The 10,160-nt window shown below is 41.9% G+C and overlaps 1 non-coding gene across 1 annotated transcript; it reads right to left on the reverse strand.

The window, feature by feature from the left end:
• Positions 1 to 661: 661 nt before the first annotated feature.
• Positions 662 to 733, reverse strand: TRNAM-CAU (transfer RNA methionine (anticodon CAU)). Its single transcript has one exon. It is a non-coding gene; the product is annotated as a tRNA-Met (tRNA).
• Between the last annotated feature and the right edge of the window lie 9,427 nt (positions 734 to 10,160).

A 10,160-nucleotide genomic window follows, 5' to 3' on the forward strand; every position in this document is an offset into this window, starting at 1 on the left:
TCATGTCCGAGAATTGTATTTGCCTCTTTTTTTATGCTACTAGAGAAAAAAGAGGCAAATACAGTTCTTTCATACCGCACTTTAAGAATGTTAAGAACAGAATGTTCCATAGGATTTTCTTCAGTCCAAAATTTTAGTATATTTTGGTAGTTGTTCCATCAACAATATTTTATTTCTTTTTAAATGTTTTTAAGGTTTTTATATATTTTTATTTATCATTACTGATGTGTAGTTGATTTGCAATATTATATGAGTTTCAACATAGTGGTTCAATTTTAAAGTTACATACTTCATTTATAGTTATTACAAAATATTGGCTATATTCCCTGTGAAAAGTGAAGTGAAAGTGTTAGTCACTCAGTTGTGTCTGACTCTTTGCGATCCCATGGACTGTAGCCTGCCAGGCTCCTCTGTCCATGAGATTCTCCAGGCAAGAATATTGGAGTGGGTAGCCATTCCCTTCTCCGGGAGATCTTCCCAACCCAGGGATCAAACCCTGGTCTCCTGCATTGCAGGCAGATTCTTTACCATCTGAGCCACCAGGGGAACCCCAAAAAAGTGACCTAAACACTTGACTAAAGAAGATATACACTGGCAAATTTCCTAATAAACTCTCTTCTCTACTCCTAAAGATCTCTTCAGGAGGAAAAGAACCCCACCTTAGCAGAGGATGGTTTCGATCCATCGACCTCTGGGTTATGGGCCCAGCACGCTTCCGCTGCGCCACTCTGCTGGTGTACTGTACCAAACATCCTTGTAACGTATTCATTCTGTACATAGTAATTTGTAGCTCTTAATTTTCTAACCCCATTAAACCCCACATCCCCCTCCCCCTGCCCAGCTGCTGCTGCTGCTGCTGCTAAGTCGCTTCAGTCGTGTCCGACTCTGTGCGACCCCATAGTTGGCAGCCCACCAGGCTTCCCGTCCCTGGGATTCTCCAGGCAAGAACACTGGAGTGGGTCACCATTTCCACTTCCAATGCATGATCCTGCTAGTAATCACTATGTGATTTTCCCTAGTGGCTCAGATGGTAAAGAATCTGCCTGCCCATGCAGGAGACCCAGGTTTGCAATGCAGGAGATCCGGGTTTGATCCCAGGGTCAGGAAGATCTCCTGGAGAAAGGAATGGCTACCCACTCCAGCATTCTTGCCTGGAGAATTCCATGGACAGAAGAGCCTGGCTGGCTACAGTCCATGGGGGTAGCAAGGAGTCAAACACGACTAAGCAACTAACACTTTCATTTCTTTAAGTCCCTACATCATTCTCTATATCTGTGTCTTGTTTCTTTTATGTTATATTCACTAGTTTGCTTTATGTTTTGGATTCTACATATAAGCAATGTCATACAGTATTTGTCTTGCTCTGACTCGTTTCACTAAGCACATCCTCCAAGTCCATCTGTGTTGTGCAAAAGGCAAAATTCCATTTTTTTTTTCTTTTATGGCTGAGTAGTATTCAATCTTATATATATATATATATATATATACACACACACCACATCTTCTTTATCCATTCATCTGTCAATGGACACTTAGATTGCTTCCATGACTATTGTAAATAATGCTGCTGTGAACACTGCGATGAATTTTTTTTAAATTAGTGTTTTTTTTCTTCTTTGAATATACACCCAGGAGTGGAATTTCTGGATCATATGGTAGTTCTATTTTTGAAGGTGGAGTACACTCAAATCCCAGCATGAGAGTAAAGCTAGTTACAAAACATTGGGGAAGATTATAAATTTATTAATACTTTTAAATCCACTGTCAGCAGAGGGAGACTGATTTGTTTGTTGGTTCACTTTGCCACCATATCCTGGTGGCACCTTGCTGGTGCTGGGTAAGTAAGACGTCAGACTCCCAAGGTGGCCAAACAGGAGAAAAAGATGGGCCGGGCCAAGAGGCATATGCAGTACAACCGGAGCTTTCTCAATATTGTGCCCACCTTTGGGAAGAAGAAAGGCCCAGATGTCAACTCCCAAATCCTTTGTAATCCTGGCTTTCTCTAATAAAGCCACTTAGCCCAATCAAACAACGACAAAACACGCCATTAGAAAAGTATGCCCAGAGGAAAAGCCATGCACTTTGAGAACCAGAAAGAAGGTGTCTGCAAGCCAAGGAGAGAGGTGTTGGAGAAACCACCCTTGCTGACACTTTGACCTTGGGCTTCCAGGCTCCAAGAAAATATACTGAAGAAATTAACATATGTAGCCAATTTGGGTGCCTGGATCTATGTGAAGGTGTTGGATTCAGCTGCCCACTTTGTCAGGTTCAAATCCTGTTACTTGGTTAACCAACAGAACTCTATATTCCCAGGAATATGTCAAAGTCCTCTCTTTACATCTCATTTCACATCTTTTTGTTTTTATAAGCATTATGTTTACAGGCATTCAGGCAACCACAATATTAAACCACAGAGCTCTAGATCTGGGGTTTTAGAACACTTCCAGGACATTCCTGGTTTCTGTGTTGATTTACCACTTGAGTAAGTATAAGTAGAGCTTCCCTGATAGTTCAATTGGTAAAGAATTCACCTGCAATGCAGGAGACCCTGGTTCGATTCCTGGGTCGGGAAGAGCTGCTGGAGAAGGGATAGGCTACCCACTCCAGTATTCTTGGGCTTTCCTTGTGGCTCAGCTGGTAAAGAATCTGCCCGCAATGTAGGAGACCTGGGTGGGGAAGATCCCCTGGAGAAGGGGAAGGCTACCCACTCCAGTATTCTGGCCTAGAGAATTCTGACACGACTGAGTGACTTTCAAGTATAAGTAAGTGTGAATATGTCCGTGTGATTATTTAGTACTTTGCTTACTTTCTTGTGAATTTAGTAATGTATTTAAAAGTACTTTTGGAAGTAGTTTCAGTAAAAATGGCAAAATAGGAAATATAGCCAATATTTTAGAGTAGCTATAAATGGAGTATAACCTTTAAAAATTCAATCACTATGTTGTACACCCCAAACTCAAAATGTTGTAAATCAACTAAATGTCAATAAAAATAAAGATATATAAAACCTTAAAAAAAACTGTTATGTAAAGAATTTGCTTCCAGTGGAAATGGATGATAGTGATATATGAGAGTTAAGAACAATATGCTGTCTAGGTAGAACAATGTTATTTCTTGTTCAGAAGTCCTAGACAAACTTCTACCCTCACCCTTAGGTTTCCCCACAGGTGAAATAAGAATATTACAGGGATTAGTAAAAGAGAGAGAGAGACTCTGAAATCTGTAATCTTCTATTATGGGTTTTGTGCCTTGAAGGGCTTTGCTGCTGCTGCTGCTAAGTCACTTCAGTCGTGTCCGACTCCGTGCGACCCCATAGACGGCAGCCCACCAGGCTCCCCCGTCCCTGGGATTCTCCAGGCAAGAACACTGGAGTGGGTTGCCATTTCCTTCTCCAATGCATGAAAGTGAAAAGTGAAAGTGAAGTCTCTCAGTCCTGTCCGACTCTTTGCGACCCCATGGACTGCAGTGCACCAGGCCCCTCTGTCCATGGGATTTTCCAGGCAAGAGTACTGGAGTGGGGTGCCATTGCCTTCTCCCAGGGCTTCTTTACTCATAGGCTATTGATTAATTCTGGGGAGTTTTTCAGGGATCTCTCTGAATCTTGACGGGAGGTACACTGTGAATTTTGCCAATACCAGTGGAGATTTTGTCTGTAAGGAGGGTGATGGCTGATTCAATAGGGACAAATAATCAGTGTTCCCAGGATCAGCTCTAGACAGAGCAAACAAAAGATGTCACAGCATCATTTAACTCATCTGATTGGCTGCTTTGATAAGTACTGTCAAATTATAGAATTATCTCCCCACCCCCTCCTTTTGGGAGAAGGAAATTCTGGCATGATACGTCTTTAAGAAGTCTCAGGCTTATACATGGATAGCAGGGGAAGAACTGAGGAGAAAAGGGTCTGTGTCTCTCAAAGGTCCTAAACAGAAGCACGCTGGCTCAGAGACAAAAGCATCTTGAGGTTCACTGGAGGTCTCCACTGTTTGAACTGTTCTACTACTCCAGGGCAGAGGCTGCTTTATAGTAGTGGGCTTGTACACCACGAGCTTAACTCGGATGTCAGTTAGGACTGGAGGAGATTCAGCCCCAATTTAGAGAAATGTGTCTGTAAACCACTTGGAGGGAGGATTGGGAAGAGCCTGTGTTACTCCTCAGGGCTCCATCATTGAGAACTGAGAGCTAGCTGGAAAGGCCCCTGAGAGGGTTACAAGTGCCCGAAGAGTTTAAGTGTCTCTTTCCCAAAGTCCCGGCTCTCTGCAATCCTAGGAGAAATTAGGAGGGTCTTGCTTTTCATTTGCTGGAGTTGAAGATTAAGACTTTTGGTGGCCTTCCACTTAGGTGACTCCTGTAGTGCTCAAGAGAGCTGGTTTGCCAGGTTAATTAAATTTGGAGTGGACATAGTTTCCGATTTCTCTTGGTCCTTTTTACTAGCAGGGAAATGTCCTGGTTTAGCCTGTAAATAAATAGAGTGAAAATCTACCTGATTAGAATTAGCATCTGAAGGAAGGTCAGAATTATCATTTAAAACTATCTGAAATCGACCGTATTAGTCATGAACAGGCTCATCAGATTTTTGTCTGCAAGCCTGAAATTTCTTCAACAGACTTTGGGAAAACCCTAGGAATTGCTCCAGGAAGCCATCTAGTGATTTTTGAGCCTGAGCGTATGACTTAGCAGGCTAGTTTTGAAACAGAAGGTAGTCATCAGATCTATTACACCTGAAACCTGCTTCCACTGATTAAGTTCCTTTTAATTGTTTTTATAAAAATGTGCAGATCCTCCAAGAGTCAAGTAGCCTAAACAATAAGAGGTTTGCCTGAGTTGTTTTCTAGAACTTGAAATCAGCTGAGCCCAATTTGAGCTCTAACTAGTTAAGACCCCCTGACCCTTCAACTGGGCATGCTCCGTGACCTTTTGACTTCAGAGGGCTGAACACTCCATCTGCAGAGCATGTTCTGAGTATACCTATTGTGAAGAAGCCTGTAGCTTAGTTCTGTCTAGGCCAGAATGAAGGTCACCTCACATTTTATTGTCTCCAATTAGCTTCAGTTTTATCCCAAAGAATACCTCCAGCCCCTCGCCTTTGAGGAAGTGGATTTGAGACTTCATCTTCTCGCTCGGCCACCTTGTAAGTAAACCCTTGCTTTGCTGCAAACTTCGGTGTCTCAGCATTTGGCTTGCTGCATGCTGGGCAAACAACCTTGGTTCAGTAACGCTTTACCAGTTGTATTTCTAGGTACCTTTCAGCATTTTCCCAGTTAGCAGTTTTAATTCAATGCTGGGCCTATCCTTAGCCAAGAAGCCTATGAACTGGCTGGTAAAAGTCGGAGATACCAGGTTGCTAAATTTGAGTAACATAAAATTCCTCTGCAAGTCTGTGAGGTTCTTTGGATTACTGTGGGGGGAAAAAAATCTACGACTATAGCTCAAAGTTCAGCTTTCGTTCAGAGAGTAGAAGAAATTAAGGGTTTGGTCTCTGGATCCTCAGTAGGCCTAATTTTAAAGGGATGGGTTCTGAAAAGTTCAGAGGAAAAGGGAGAGGGGGGAAGAGTTTAAGAGAAAAAGCAAAGTTAAGCAAGAATTAGTGTGGGGAAGTGAGGGTAGAGAGGAGGAGCAGGCAGCACAGAAGGGAGAAGACTGCCCCAGAGATCTAAGCACAAGGAGCTGAGACAGAGACAAGATGGTGCCTGGAGCCATTTTCTCTTTCTGGAATGGTAACCACTGAGAGACTTACCGGTTCTGGGCACCTGAGGTAATCTCTAATTACTAGCTGACCAAGCTGACTTTAGTGGTCATACTGTACGAAGAACAGAGTTCAGAAAAATCACTTAACAACAAACAACAGCAATAAACCCTAGAGAAAAGGGAAAATCTGATTTTTAGTTATTACATTTACTTTAAAAGTCTAGTTTTCAACAACAAAAAATTAAAACATAAACAAGGGCTGTGATCTTCGGAAGAGTTTCTTAGTCTTTTTTAATTCTCGTGTGAGACAGAAAAGCTGGAGGGGCTGGGGTTGTGTTACTGTCCTTCTTCAAGGTCAGATGAGGCTCTGGTCAAGGGCAGGTCTTTCTCACAGAAAGTAGGATGCTTGGCATATTTCAAAATGGTCTGGCCTTAAGGTCGTCAATCTGACACTGAAGTCAGTGACCATGTTTTATTAATTTTTGTAACTTGCAAAGTGCTTTATAGATATACTAAATTAATATGACTTTAATCTCTTTTCTATCTCTTCAACTGACCACTTACAGCTTCATAACATGTACCAATACAGACTGTCAAACTGATCTTTATTCTTCTTTTGGGGGTAAATTTTATATTGTAGTTTCCATACAAAATTGCTAATGTTTCACTAAGGTTTTAAAAACTTTTTTTTTTTTTTTCCAGAAATTCGCTGGGAATCCACCAGTTAGGACTTGGTGCTTTCTCTTCCATGGCCTGGGTTCAATTCCTGGTCAGGGAACTAAGATCCCACCAAAAAAAAAAACAAAACCTGAAGTGTAAAAGCTTTTTTTCCATATTTGTTTTCATTCGTTTGGTATTTGTTTACACCTTTCAGATTTACTCTACCAGGAAAATGGGTATAGTTTTAATTTACAACTAATATTTGACTGCTTCTTTTCAATCTTACGAATTGATAGCTTGAGTAAAATGAATTTTTGTGCTCCTCATTCCTATATCAATCTATTTTACTTAAAGTTAATATTAGCCAGAAAATATTCAGCTTGCTGGTCATTCTTGCCAACCTATGGGGAAGCCAAAACCTCAATCTAATCTTCAGAATCAGAATATGGAAGAAGAGCCCCTTCGTTAGATGCAAAAGGGAAAGTAACAGCAGAGAAGATCTGCTCTGAGATGCTTATCCTGGGATCTTTGATCTTGGTACCCCTACACCCGTCTTTAAGGGAAAGTCTCTTTTTAAGTCCCTGCTGCCTGGAACCAAGTTCATTGTATTCCTCACTCTACTACATCTCAGGACCACCTGGAATCTGTTGTCTAGGGTTGCCATGGACACAGGGTTCTTATTCTAGTACTGCCTTGTTAGCAGCAGCAGGTAAAGGCCTAGGGTGGGGGCCTCTGGCTGAGGACGTCCCATCACACCCTCTGCCCTTTATGTAGCTAATGTTGCCCTTCCACCCTCACAGAGTAAGAGGAGTAGAACATTTTACAGGGACAGATGGAGGGTGCGGGGAGGAGGAAGGATCAGGAGAAGGGTCAGGATAGGGGTCTTTGGGCCCGCTGACAGGAAGGCTTGCCTTGTGCTTAGCTGTGGGGAACCCTAATTAACATTCCTCTCCCCTCCCAGGGCATTTGCGGAGCCCCCTATCTCACCCTCAGGGGTCATGAGGGTGGAGGGAGTGGGGGCACTAGGCTTCTGTAGGCTGGCAGGAATTGGGCTGAGATTGGATTTACCACACTTGATCTGGGGGCATTAAAAAATAGGAAAGCATGGGAAGAAGGATGTGGCAGGGGGAGGCATTATCCTGAAAGGCAGTAGGAGAGAAATTGCTACCAGGATCTTGAGTAAAGTTCGCTCCTGCTTAGGAAAAGTACCCAAGTCACAAAATGCGCCCCACCGCCCCACAGCCCCAGCTCCGTCCAGGACGCAGCACCTCCGCTACAGCAGCCTTGCCTGCAGGTAAGCGGATGCCGCACCAGCAAGGAGGGGGCGGCCCCCCAGAACCAGGCTGGCTCTCCCATGGCCATCCGGGCTCTCGGGGCCACAGCGTCCAAACTTTGGGCTTCATACTCCCACTGCTCATGAGCTAGTGTCCCTTAAAGGTTTGGAGTTCACAGATGGCTGGACCCCAAGCCTCAAAATCAACATTGATGCACAAACTGGTCTGTTGTGGGGGAAAGATTTTGTTCTATTTGTTTATTTTTCTCTCCTTGCCCAGAATTGAGGGGCTTGTGGCACATTTCTGCTTGCCTCAGGTGGACATAATATTACTACTTGTTAACTTGGCGATGTATTAATACTTGGCAGTGGCTTTTATTCTGTGACTTAGTTTTTGTGCATGAAATCTGCCCTGTGAAATGCTGAGGTTCACATTTTTTTGCTTTCTCATTCCTGTGATTTATTCTACAGAGAACATTCTAGGATGGAAATATAAGTCACTCTGATGTAAAATTGGTTTGAAATGGTTTTGTTTCACTTTCTGGGTCCCGGGTAGCAAGTGGGTAATTTTTTTAAAGAGTCCTGTGCTTGAGCTCCAGTCCTTTGGCCACCTGATGCAAAGAACTGACTCATTGGAAAAAATCCTGATGCTGGGAATGACTGAAGGCAGGAGAAGAAGGGGACGACAGAGGATGAGATGGTTGGATGGCATAACTGACTGGATGGACATGAATTCGAGAAAGCTCTGGCAGTTTGTGATAAACAGGGAAGCCTGACATGCTGCAGTCCATGGTGTCGCAAAGATTCGAACATGACTGAGCAACTGAACTGAACTGTGCTTGAGCTAAACTTAAATTTTATTGAACACACACACAAAATGTTTTCCCCTATTTTTTGAGCTAAAATTCTAAGGGCAAATGCACAATGCGTGTTTCACAGGATATATAAAATTGCACAGTATTGCAGATTTTGTATTTGTGGATTCAAGACTTCAGAAATGCTGATCCTTACCTAGTAAGTCATATGTGTGACTTTCTTCCCAGTTGGGGGGATATCATATGTGTTTTAAACATATCAAATATATAATGGATGTGTGCTTTTGCTTTTCTTAGATTAACTGTAGATTAAATTCATCCACGAAACAAACCATGCAGGGATTAAAGAAGAATTCTTTAAGTGCCTGGCTCATGCATCCAAAAAATAAGTAAGTGATAAGGTTCAAATTTGCTGAATTTTAAGCATAATTCTCAGCCCTTAATAGAATAGGGAATATACCTGTACCTTCTTTTATAATAAATGTAAACTGTATGCAAATGAATTGGCAAATTCAAAATTTAAAGACCTTGTTGTATGCCTGTGTTTTCCTTAAAAAATACCACAGCTGAAGCAGTGTACCAGTAATAATATACACGTGACAGTCATAGTCCCTGTAAACTTCTCCTCTAGGGGTGACTGGTTGCTTTACTGGAGGAAGTTCTGTCTAGGGTGGTGAACATTTCCAGGGACGGCCACAAGGGCTTCAGTTGTTCCATCTCCATTAAAACCTGAAACATTGCTAATTCCTGCAAATGCATTTTTATTAGTGAGATTTTCAAATCAGCTTAATGGATGTTGGAAATATACAAATTTTTGAGATCCATGAATTGTAACTATCCATGAAAAATAGTAACTATCTCAAGAGATGTGTTGAGGACCAATTGCAATAGTATTTGGAAAGTATCAGCATAATGCCTGGCACTTTTTAGTAAATACCATTTAAATATTTGTAAAGTGAACATTGGGATTACAATTCAGCAATTACAAGGAGTAGACTGCATCCATGTTATGTCATGGGTGAGCCTCAAACATTTTGTGATGTGAAATGAAGTCAGATACAAGAGACAGTAAATTGTGTGATTCCACTTATATGAGATGTCTAGGAAAGACAAATCTATGGAGACAAAGTAGATTCACAGTTGGCTAGGGGTGGGAACAGGATTAATTATAAATGAACAGAAGGGATCTCATTGTGGGGATGAAAATGTTCTATAATTGATTAAATCCCTGGATTGTACATTTGAAAAAAAAATGTAAGGTGAAAGACAATTTCTTGGCATAATTTGGGGAAATTTATCTTTATTTTTTCTCAGCCTTTTCTGTTCCATGTTTTCTCATTCTCAGATGTCTGTATTCCAGATGTTAGAAATGGAGGATAAGAACATATCCATTGACTTTATTCTTTTCTACTATTTTCTGGGAGTTTCTCAATCTCACTTTCCAACTCTATTTTGCTTTTCACACGTACCCAAACTAGTTAATATCCCGTGAATGGATTCTTTATATCCAACAATTCTACTTTGACACGTAACGTTTCCTCTGGGGTTTTTTCTTTCTTTTATTTAATAATTTTATTTATGTGTGACTGCACTGGGTCTTTGTTGCTACTCGGGCTTTCTCTAGTTACTGTGAGCAGGGGCTACCCTCTACTTGCAGTGCGTGGGCTTCTCATTGCGGTGGCTTCTCTTGTTGCAGAGCGCAGGCTCTAAGGCGCAGGCTCAGT

Source organism: Bos mutus, chromosome 12 (assembly GCF_027580195.1).
Source record: "Bos mutus isolate GX-2022 chromosome 12, NWIPB_WYAK_1.1, whole genome shotgun sequence".
Classification (NCBI taxonomy): domain Eukaryota; kingdom Metazoa; phylum Chordata; class Mammalia; order Artiodactyla; family Bovidae; genus Bos; species Bos mutus.